General features: G+C 34.6%; 1 protein-coding gene across 4 annotated transcripts in view; it reads right to left on the bottom strand.

Moving 5' to 3' along the window:
• The window catches only part of LOC134842648 (multiple epidermal growth factor-like domains protein 10), a 185,935-nt gene that overhangs the window by 117,768 nt on the left and 56,745 nt on the right, over positions 1-11,422 (bottom strand). The gene's annotated exons all lie outside the window — the stretch shown is intronic.

Below are 11,422 nucleotides of genomic sequence, written 5' to 3' on the forward strand. Positions count from 1 at the left end.
TCAACTGAGCTTGATCAACCCTCGCCTGCGACTTCACGTGCGTTAGTTCATCTCTCAGATTCTCTTGACCCTTGTGAGCTCTCTCATCAACTTGATCTATTCTTTTAGTCATGTCCCGTCTCAGTTCATCCAGACCATTCATTACGCCAGCGAACATGTCACTTATGTCGCCAGTGGCCCCAAATGACGGGGTTAGTCCCAGAGTAGATGAGGTCAACTGCGGCTGCAGCCTGGTGCTTGATGACGCACCGCCTTTTTGCTTGCTCATGGACGTCATTAATCTGTCGAAGGTTGATGACGCTCCCATCGTTATCCCATCTGACATGGGCCTGGTCGGCGAGGCTGATAACGCCTTCCCGTTCTTATCGTTCCTTGGGCACGGTGTGAAGTTCACATCCGGATGGGATGTCTCCGGGTAGTCATAACTGGAAGTTAAACCTACAGTTGGTAGTGACGCCATGCGCTCGTCGTACAATGACTTCCAACTCTTCTTGGCCTTCGAACCCGGTTGTTCTTCACTCGGGCTTATACTCGACATCATTGCGTTGTTGCTCTGCTAGCTACTCATATTCTGAAATATCAAACAATAACGGTGTTAATTAAGAGATCTATGACATTCCAGTAGCTATAAAGTTAGTTTATACAGTCCCTTCACATAGAACAGTCTCTGGGGGACCAAGCCTCCGCTCCCGTAATATTCCTGAGATAACGCTCTTATCTCTTCCAATTTGTGTCCCGGGAGGGTTCCGTGGTGTATTTCTTCCCCCACTGAAGCCTCCTTCTCCACCAATATCTGTTGACAAGTGTCTTATCGTGCGTTGTTGCCACGATAAGAGGCTTCGTATTTTCCGTCTCTGGTACGACTGTTTTTCACTATATCTGTCGTTGTTCTGATTTTTGTCACTTTTTGGCTCAAAATGGCCGTTTTTCGTATTTCTGAGAAATGTCAACTTGAAAATCGAAATTTTAAAAATAAAAATTCTAGAATATTCCGACCCTCCTTCGCAATACTTTTTCGTCAATAAGGCCTTTAGTCGTTCTTTTTTACGTCGCCGGAAGGTTGTGCTGTGCCATCTGGCAGAATGGCACAATTAAGTCAAGGACCCAGTTGGTCTGCTGAGCTTTTACTAGCTAAGCTACGTATCTTGACAAGTTTACTTTTCATTAGTATGAGAAGTTTTTTTATATCTTTGTTCCTGATATGGGTTTTGTTCATTTTACTTGGTTTTATCGGATAAATTTTACGCAACTGATTGTTTATTCAGCACATCAATTTTATTAAGAGTTATGAACGTAGTGAGTACTCTTATAGGTCTTGCAGTTTTTTTTTCGGGAAAAAAATCCTAAAATTTTTTCAAGCTCAATTTTGATTTTTCCCGGTTTGACTTGTGGCTTTTTTTAAAAATCAGTGTATTTCAATTGCTAAAAGAAAGGCAAACTTGCCTATCAAACAGTAAAAGTGTAAAAGTCACAAAAAAGGGGTCGACTGTTCATTTCGAAAATGGAAATTGATTATCTGTTCGCAGCGAAATAAAAGTTGTATGTGTTGATCAAGTTTTCTCAAACTGGGTTAATTTCAAGTAAAAAAGTGTCCATCATAAATTGTTCAACAAATTCAAAGAGCTTTAAGGCCATCTATTATTTTCTTCGAAATTCAAAAGCTTAAGGCTCTTGAAAAAGCAAGTCATTTTTTTAAATTTTCCTTGCGTTCATTACTTTTTTCCAACTGCAAGTTGGCTATGTTTCAATTATTTGTTTCGCGCTGGTTTCAAATTCTAACTTCTTTTTGTGTATGAAATATCTATTGTGGGTTTTTAGGGCCCTTCAAAGTGGATTTCCGTTTTTTATTTTGAGTTCGAGATTTTTATAAATACGGTTTTGTTTTGAAAACAATAATGCCTAAAAAGTTATCGAAAACTGATTGCAACTGAAGGAAAACAACCAACAACAGGCCAATGGAACACTTCATCTCAGCAGATAAAAACAAATTGCAAACTTCTTTCGTTCTCAATTAACTCTCCGTCTAACCCACCTCATTTTGCCTGGAGTTTCGTTGCTAAGAAAAAACAGGTATGTGACGCAAAATACTTAAAATGTTGGAATGAACTTCGGTTTGTTGTGGTTTAGAGGGTAATTTACTGTTCTTTAGGAAATCGAGCGCGAACAAAGACCTCTGAACAGAATAACATGCAAGGCGTTCGGGAGCGCGAAGCTAGTTGCAATGTAGTCATAGTGGAGAAAAAAGCAAAACAACAGCTAGCAGATATGTTTTGGTAAATCTAAATAGTTTTTGTAAGTTTTGGTAAGTGATGAAAATAGCACTGCGGTAATTCTTGCGCTCTGTACCGGAATCCAATTTCGGCAGCCTCTCCTGCTCAAAGATTTTTGTCAATAATTTTTACTTTCTAAGTTACGGATCCAGTACAAATGTGATATAGGGGTCCCGCTAAAAACCAAGTGTAAGAAAGGGTACTAATTTGATAGAGTGGTCCCACAAAAAAAACACTATGGTAGACGGGTCTCGCATGCATTTCGCATGTTCCACTTTTGACAACCAATTGGTGCATAAATTATTCATGTCAAAAATATCGCGAAATATGTTAAAACAGAAACTTTTCAGATTAAAAACTGTAACTATTATATTGTGTATATCAAGAAATATGCTCGCTTCAACTTATTTAACCCCCCTTTGATACTTTTTAAAAAATCCACTTTTGGCCGACCGACCCCAAAATTTTTCTACAGGCGACTTTGGCGCCAATATTTACTAATTTTGAGGGGGAGCGCGCGCCGATAAAATGCAAATTTGTTGGTCAACATTTTCCAAAAAGCGCCTAAAAACGCCTTTTTTGACTGTTTTTTTTTTTTTCAAAAATTTGCTTTGGGAGAGCTCAAAAAATCAATTTGGTTGACATAAAAAAAAAAACTTTCGATTTTTTTTTGAAAATCCGCCCTCCCGCCTCGAGAAAATCCTGGATCCGCCCCTGGAACTTAGGCATACTTAAGAGTCATAGTAAAATAGGTCATTTGTGAAATATTTTTGACGAAAAATGACAAGCAAAAGGTTTTTTTTACAAACTTTTGTTTGATTTTTCAAGTTTTTGATTCCCAAAATTGCGCTGAAAAACTCCATAAACTACTTTTACTTGAATGAAACTAAGTTGTTACGGCTTAAATTAAGCCTAAATAAGCTACTAAAAGTATATACAGTCAGGTCACCTGATAATCTCAAAATTAGACCAAGAATCAAAAATTTCCAACCGGATTTTCTGGACACGATTAAAAGGGCTTTTATATGATATATCACTCAACCCAGTCCGATCATTATTTCTGGCACCTGATTTTTGTAGCATCTGAAAAAAAATAAAACACACCTTAATACAAAGTTCCTCCCCTTTTTCAATGGTCGGAACAAAAAAACTAAAACACTTCCGAATAAAAATATTTCAATGATCGGAACAAAAACTATTTTTCATTTTAAGCTTCGATAATTCAGTTATTATACCTTAGACCACAGAGTTGTTTGAAGATCCGATTTTACTAGGTTCGTGTAGAAATATCCTGGTATTGAGAATAAAACGAATAAGTTGTTTCAAAATGGCGCATTAGATTTTGCCTTTCACCTTCGAGCGAAAATCAAATAAAACTTCAGATGCTTACAAAAGTCTCAAAAGGAAAAGTTTACTTTCCTTGTTCAAAAGGTAGCAAACAATCGAACCCCTCCCTCTTAACCAAGCTGTTCCATTCCTGCCTTCAAAATAAAGTTCAATACGGGCCGCTTCCCGTGTCTGTTTTTTGTTCTAATTAATGTTTCCTGTTCTTCAAATTTTTGGGCATGCTTATGTTTGACTATTGATCAAAATTTCGAGAGTTTTTTTTCGCTTTTTTTTTTTCTAATTTTGAGGGGGAGCGCGCGCCGAAAAAATGCAAATTTGTTGGTCAACAATTTCCAAAAAGTGCCTGAAAACGCCTTTTTTGACTGTTTTTTTTTTCAAAAATTTGCTTTGGGAGAGTTCAAAAAATCAAGTTTTAATCAAAAAAAGAGAACTTACTGAAGCAGAACGAAAAAAAATCGAATTTTCACGATGAATATTGAAGCAATGTAGTCACATGTAGTTAACTCAATTTTGGGAGAAAAAATTCAGTTTTTTTCTTTTTTCTTGAGTTTTTGTGTGTAGGGAGAAAAAAATTAAGCCTCAAAGAAATAATAATGGCATATAAAAGTTTTCAGGTTTAATTTAGCTTATCTCTTACATAAAAAATTGAACAAAAAAGGAAAAATGAATTCTTTTCCCAAAATTGAGTTCTATAGAAAAATTGAACAGGAGCCGGCAGAATATTTTTCGTTTTTTAAAATGGCACCATTTTCGTACGATGCAGAAAAATTTAGATTTTGACTGTTCACCATGGTCATACTTGGTGAAAATTAGCACTAATAAGTCACAAAAATATATTTGATTTGAAAGTGAGTAAACATTAAAATCACAAAGTGACAATTACAATAGCTTCACTAATAGTAAATTGTTGAATTAACTTGTCTTCAAGAATATGTTTCTGAATTTTAATTGCCATATAGTTCCATTTGAGCACGGGTAATTTAAATCAGCACTGTACGCACCGCGTTTACTGCAAAAATCAAATTGATTGTGCTGTATAATCTTTATAATTTTTCATCTTAGGGAAGAAGCTTAACGTTTGGTCAAGGTACTATATAACTCGAGCCGTCATAAAATGAAGCAGTTTGATTGAACTATGAATTTTTTTTACAATTTTGATTAAATGTTCAAAAACGAGCTTTTTTCCGATTAGATTGATAATCTGAATTGCGACAGTAGTTAGCGTAGCTTCCATTTTTGGAATAGATTAAGTCAAGGACCCAGTTGGTCTGCGGAGCTTTTACTAGCTAAGCTACGTATCTTGACAAGTTTCCTTTTCATTAGTATGAGAAGTTTTTTTATATCTTTGTTCCTGATATGGGTTTTGTTCATTTCAATTGGTTTTATCGGATAAATTTTACAGAACTGATTGTTTATTCAGCACATCACTTTTATTAAGAGTTATGAACGTAGTGAGTACTCTTATAGGTCTTGCAGATTCTTTTTTTTTCGGGAAAAATCCTAAAATTTTCTCAAGCTCAATTTTGATTTTTCCCTGTTTGACTTGTGGCTTCTTTTAAAATCAGTGTATTTCAATTGCTAAAAGGAAGGCAAACTTCGCTATCGAACAGCAAAAGTGTAAAAGTCTCAAAAAAGGGGTCGACTTCTCTTTTCGAAAATAGAAATTGATTATCAGTTCGCAGCGAAATAAAAGTTGTACGTATTGATCAAGTTTTCTCAAACTGGGTTAATTTCAAGAAAAAAGTGTCCATCATAAATTGTTCAACAAATTCAAAGAACTTTAAGGCCATCTATTATTTTCTTCGAAATTCAAAAGTTGAAGGCTCTTGAAAAAACAAGTCATTTTTTTTCCCTTGCGTTCATTACTTTTTTCCAACTGCTAGTTGGCTATGTTTCAATTATTTGTTTCGCGCTGGTTTCAAATTCTGATTTGTTTTTGTGTATGAAATATCTATTGTGGGTTTTTAGGGCCCTTCAAAGTGGATTTTCGTTTTTTATTTTGAGTTCGAGATTTTTTTAAATACGGTTTTGTTTTGAAAACAATAATGCCTAAAAAGTTATCGAAAACTGATTGCAACTGAAGGAAAACAACCAACAGCAGGCCAATGAAACACTTCAGCTCAGCAGATAAAAACAAATTGCAAATGAAGTTTGGAATGAAGTTCGGTTTGTTGTGATTTAGAGGGTAATTTACGGTTCTTTAGGAAATCGAGCGCGAACAAAGACCTCTGAACAGAATAACATGCAAGGCGTCGGGAGCGCGAAGCTAGCCGCAATGTAGTCATAGCGGAGAAAAAAGCAAAACAACAGCTAGCAGATATGTTTGGTAAATCTAAATAGTTTTTGTAAGTTTTGGTAAGTGATGACAATAGCACTGCGGTAATTCTTGCGCTCTGTACCGGAATCCAATTTCGGCAGCCTCTCCTGCTCAAAGATTTTTGTCAATACTTTTTACTTTCTAAGTTACGGATCCAGTACAAATGTGATATAGGGGTCCCGCTAAAAACCAAGTGTAAGAAAGGGTACTACTATGATAGAGTGGTCCCACAAAAAACGACTATGGTAGACGGGTCTCACATGCATTTCGCATGTTCTAATTTTGACAACCAATTGGTGCATATTCATTTCAAAAAAGTCGCGAAATATGTTAAAACAGAAACTTTTCAGATTAAAAACTGTAACTAATATATTGTGTATATCAAGAAATATGCTCGCTTCAACTTATTTTACGGTTTATCAACCGTAATTGGGTTAAATTATTTGTCATCAAAACTCAATTTTGGCATTTTCAAAAAAACTCTACCTTAAAATGGCGAGGGAGGTTCTTACAAAGTAACAAAACATAAAATTTTCAAAATTTTCAAACAGTTAACGTGGAAATTGTTTAAACAGGTCAGTTTTTCCAGACAACAAATCACAATTTTCTGAAGCCAAATTAACTGAAGTCGTATTACAACAAGGATAGCCGGCTACTGTGCAAGTAGCACAAAATTATCCGACCAGTCCTAAAAAATTTAAAAAAAAAAGTTTTCACTAGTTGGTGTCGTTTTTTCTGCAAGCTGTGATAAAAAAGTCTAAACGGAAATAGAATTTAGGAGGGGCGGATTTAGGGGGGCGGGGGGGACGCCTTCCTTCTCAGGGATTCGACACCATGCCGACGCAAAGGGTCCCCCCTTTGATACTTTTTAAGAAATCCATTTTTAGCCGACCGACCCTAAAATTTTTCTAAAGGCGTCTTTGGCGCCAATATTTACTAATTTTGAGGGGAGAGCGCGCGCCGAAAAAACGCAAATTTTTTGGTCAAAACTTTCCAAAAGTGCCAAAAAACGCCTTTTTTGACTGTTTTTTTTTCTAAAATTTGTCTCCGGCGCAGAAAATTTTGCCAAAATAGGGGCAAAACAGTGCTTTGGGAGAGCTCAAAAAATCAATTTGGTTGACCTAAAAAAAAGAAAATTTTCGATTTCTTTTTCAAAATCCGCCCCCCCTCGAAAATCCGCCCCCCCTACTTAAGAGTCATAGTAAAATAGGTCATTTGTGAAACATTTTTGACAAAAAATGACAAGTAAAAGGTTTTTTTTACAAAATTTTGTTTGATTTTTCAAGTTTTTGATTCCCAAAATTGCGCTGAAAAACTCCATAAACTACTTTTACTTGAATGAAACTAAGTTGTTACGGCTTAAATTAAGCTTAAATAAGCTACTAAAAGCATATACGGTCAGGTCAGGTCACCTGATTATCTCAAAATTAGACCAAGAATCAAAAATTTCAAACCGGATTTTCTGGACACGATTGAAAGGGCTTTAATATGATATATCACTCAACCCAATCCGATCATTATTTCTGGCACCTGATTTTTGTAGCATCTGAAAAAAAACTAAAACACACCCTAATACAAAGTTCCTCCCCTTTTTCAATGGTCGGAACAAAAAAACTAAAACACACCCGAACAAAAAATTTTCAATGATCGGAACAAAAACTATTTTTCATACTAAGCTTCAATAATTCAGTTATTATACCTTAGACCACAGAGTTGTTTGAAGATCCGATTTTACTAGGTTCGTGTAGAAATATCCTGGTATTGAGAATAAAACGAATAAGTTGTTTCAAACTGGCGCATTAGATTTTGCCTTTCACCTTCGAGCGAAAATCAAATGAAATTTCAGATGCTTACAAAAGTCTCAAAAGGAAAAGTTTACTTTCCTTGTTCAAAAGGTAGCAAACAATCAAACCCCCTCCCTCTTAACCAAGCTGTTCCACTCGTCAACCTTTTTTTCTTATCCTCTTTGCTCCTTTATCTAGTTTCTTTCATTAAAAGGGTTATTTTTTGCACCCCTTTCACTTCCACTTACCCACGCTTTTCGTGAAAACTCACTGTGTTAGATCACCGTAAATGCAATGTGAGAAAATAAGGGGTTGCTTTAAGCACTGATTTTACCATTGTTGTTTAAGAAAAATGGCTGGCAGCAAGAATCCAGATATGCGAAACTTTTGAATCCAGATACGTACTCTGAAGAAGCTGAAAACTCAAAAAAATTTTCCGAACCTTAGACATTATTTTGTGTCAATTTTGAACAATGCTGTTGTCTGCTTTTATATATTTTCATTTGAAGACTTGAATTCAGAAAAATTCACATGTTTTTCTCGAAGCGTTTTGTCTAAGCTCCAAAGCGACATTTTTTTGAGAGTTTAAATTCAAATATAACTTTGCCTGGTTTTTTGTGATGCCTGGCTTTTATGTCTGACCGAGTCAAGGCACGTGGGTGCCGCATGTATGGTGTGGCATGTCTGACCAGCTCTGTTTGAAATCAGTTAGAACACATGCCGCGTATCTGAATTTTGAATGTGCACCGAAAAAACAGACATACATCTGATCTGTGACATATCTGTGAAAAAACTGGAATTTGAATGCCCATTCCTACCTTCCAAATGAAGTTCAATACGGGCCACTTCCCGTGTCTGTTTTTTGTTCTAATTAACGTTTCCTGTTCTACAAAATTTTTGGGCATGCTTGTGTTCGACTATTGTTAAAAATTTTGAGAGTTTTTTTTCGCTTTTTTTCTCATATAGAAATAACAACAGAAAAAACATCATGAAGTGATTCCCTCTCCACTGTAAGTAATGCGACTAAAAATATGGAGTGTCGACATTTAAGCCTTCAGTAGTCATTCGCGGAGTTTGTAGGCTACCATGGGTTCTCAAAAAAAACAGTTATCATGGGTTTGTAGGTTTTTGAGTTTATTTTAAATCCATATAAGTCCATATTACATCGAATTTCGATCCATTAAAACCGATTCAGCAAAAACACTTTGCTTTTCGAAATGGTTTTAAATCAATTTGAATAGTTCTATTTTGAAAATTTGGGAACCAATTTAGGGCCTAAAAGTGACTTTGATGCTCATTAAAATTGATCGGAGTATCCACGAAATTAGTTTGAATTGATTTTTTTTTGCGCTGTAATTTTTTTCCGCTTTGTAGCTTTAAAAAGTTTTTGAGCCTAATTGTTCCGGCTATTTGAAAAATGAGGAGGAATTTTGTGTTCGTGTAAATTTTAGTTTTTTTTTTCATGCAAATTCAGCTACCATAAAAAATTATCGGGGAGTGCTGCGTGATATTTCAAATTCAAGCATTTTTAGTCGTGATTCAATCGACATTAAAAAATTTCCAATAAAGTTTCCCAGTGTCAAGAAAGACTGGTTTGAAATTTGATGTTTCGTCTTAATTCGAGCGAATAAAGCACGTGTGCGGGCCTACAACAGCTCAGTTATGCCTAATTTAAGCCATAAAACTTAGTTTTAATCAAGTGAAACTAGTTTTTCTTGAAGTTTTGGAGTGTTTTAGCTCAATTTTATGAATCAAAAACTTCAAAAGTTTTTTTAAAAAAAAGTTTTAAATTTTTTTTTTATTTTATATTTCCTTAAATATTTTTCTACAAATTTTTTGTCTACATTGCCTATATGACTACGGCTGTCAATTATGGCTAAATTATACTGTTACGTCAGGTCTTTCTACCACACGACGCAGAAAAAACTGCATTAATTTGAAGAAAAAAAACTAATAATTTTTTTGTAGTTTTTTTTAAAAGACTGGTCAGAACATTTTGTGCTACTTGCTTAGCAACCAGCTATCCTTGATAACTATTACTTGTGATCAAAAATTTGAGCATCATTTTTGTTCCTGAATAAACTTATCAAATGCTAAAATAGTAGTTTCTGGGGGATCTTTTTTGTTCCGACCATTGAAAATGAGGAGGAACTTTGTATTCGGGTGTTTATTCTTTTTTCTTCTTTATTTTCTTTTCCACCCAAAATCAGGTACCACAAATAATCAGCAGACTGGGTTGAGTGAGATATCTTAATCAAGCCGTTTCATTCGTAAGTCGAACAATCTTAATTTTCCAAAATTTCCGAGTGTCGATAAAAACCGGTTTAAAAAGTTTGATTTTTGTCTGTTTTCGAGCGAGTAAAACGAGCAAGCCGGCTCATCTAGATTTGCAACCAAAAGCATTTACCAGAAGAAATTTTTGTAATTGGCGGAGTAATAAGCCATAAGAAAGCCTTTTCAGCACTGATTCATGCGACAATACAAAAATCAAAAATTGTCCTAAGTTGAGAAAAACCGGCTTGAAGTTTTTGAAATTCGATCTAATTTTGAGCGAAAAAAAACCAAGCGAACAGGCTTATTTTTGTAAAGAAAAGTGAACGATGAATTTTCGGTTTAGCTCCAGTAAAATAAATTTTGGAAGTTTTTTCACCATGTATTTGCAAAAAATTCTGTAAAAAAAATTAAGAATTTTTTTGAATTTTGTTCTTGCTTTTTTAACTAAAATCGTTCCCGATCTGCCTATTTTACTGTGGCTGCCGAATATGACTTTTTTTAAGATTTTCATTTCATCTTTTTATCACGCAACGCACAAAAAAGCAACGATTTATTTTAAAGAGTATGTTTGGATCACTCTGTGCTACTTGCAATGCAACCGGCGATCCTTGTTAGCATTTTGCGAACATACGGTTTCCGCAAAAATAAAAGTAAAAAAAGCACATTTTCTCCATATGTAATTTTTAAGGTCTACATTTGTAGTGTAATTTGTTGATGCGATTTAAAAATCTCAATTAGGAGAAAATAATTTCAGTACAAAAAAATCGCACTAAAATTGTCTGTTTTCTCACTTTTTTCAGATTAAACATCAGCATGAAAAATCAACTGAACAGCCCTGTTTATAAATTTACTTTCTGTAAACTCATATCAATTATAAGTCGAACAAATAAAAAAAGCTTGTATATAATCAAAAAAATGATTAATACAAAATTGATGATTGAAAATCAATTTGATTGTGTTCAAATGGGATTACGGATTTTATCATTGAATTCAAAAACCAAAAGATTTTAAATAGCGTTAGATTGATGTTTAAACTTCGAAATAAGATTAATTTAATTCTTTTTAAAGGTACTCCAAATCCATCTTAATTTGCCGAAATAGGTTTTGACACCACAACAAATCTGCATCGAGACTTGTCAGTGCAGGTAGTTTCGTAGTTTTTGCCAATAGGAAAAATTCTGAGCTTTTTTGCACAGCAATCGGTTCTTTTTTTTTCCTTAAAATTTTGTTTTTGCAAAAGTAGCACCAAGTTTTTAAAATATACTAAACTTTATTCCTTTTCAATTTTTTTGTTTTGATGACTGATAGTTGGGAAAAACTTTGTATTTAGGCGTTTTAATTTTTTTTTCACGCACAATGGGTTGAGTGTTGTATCACATTAAAGCCCTTTCAGTCTTAAGTGGATCGACGTTTGAAAATGTTCAAAATTT

This window comes from Symsagittifera roscoffensis, chromosome 3 (genome assembly GCF_963678635.1).
Source record: "Symsagittifera roscoffensis chromosome 3, txSymRosc1.1, whole genome shotgun sequence".
In the NCBI taxonomy this organism is placed as follows: Eukaryota; Metazoa; Xenacoelomorpha; order Acoela; family Convolutidae; genus Symsagittifera; species Symsagittifera roscoffensis.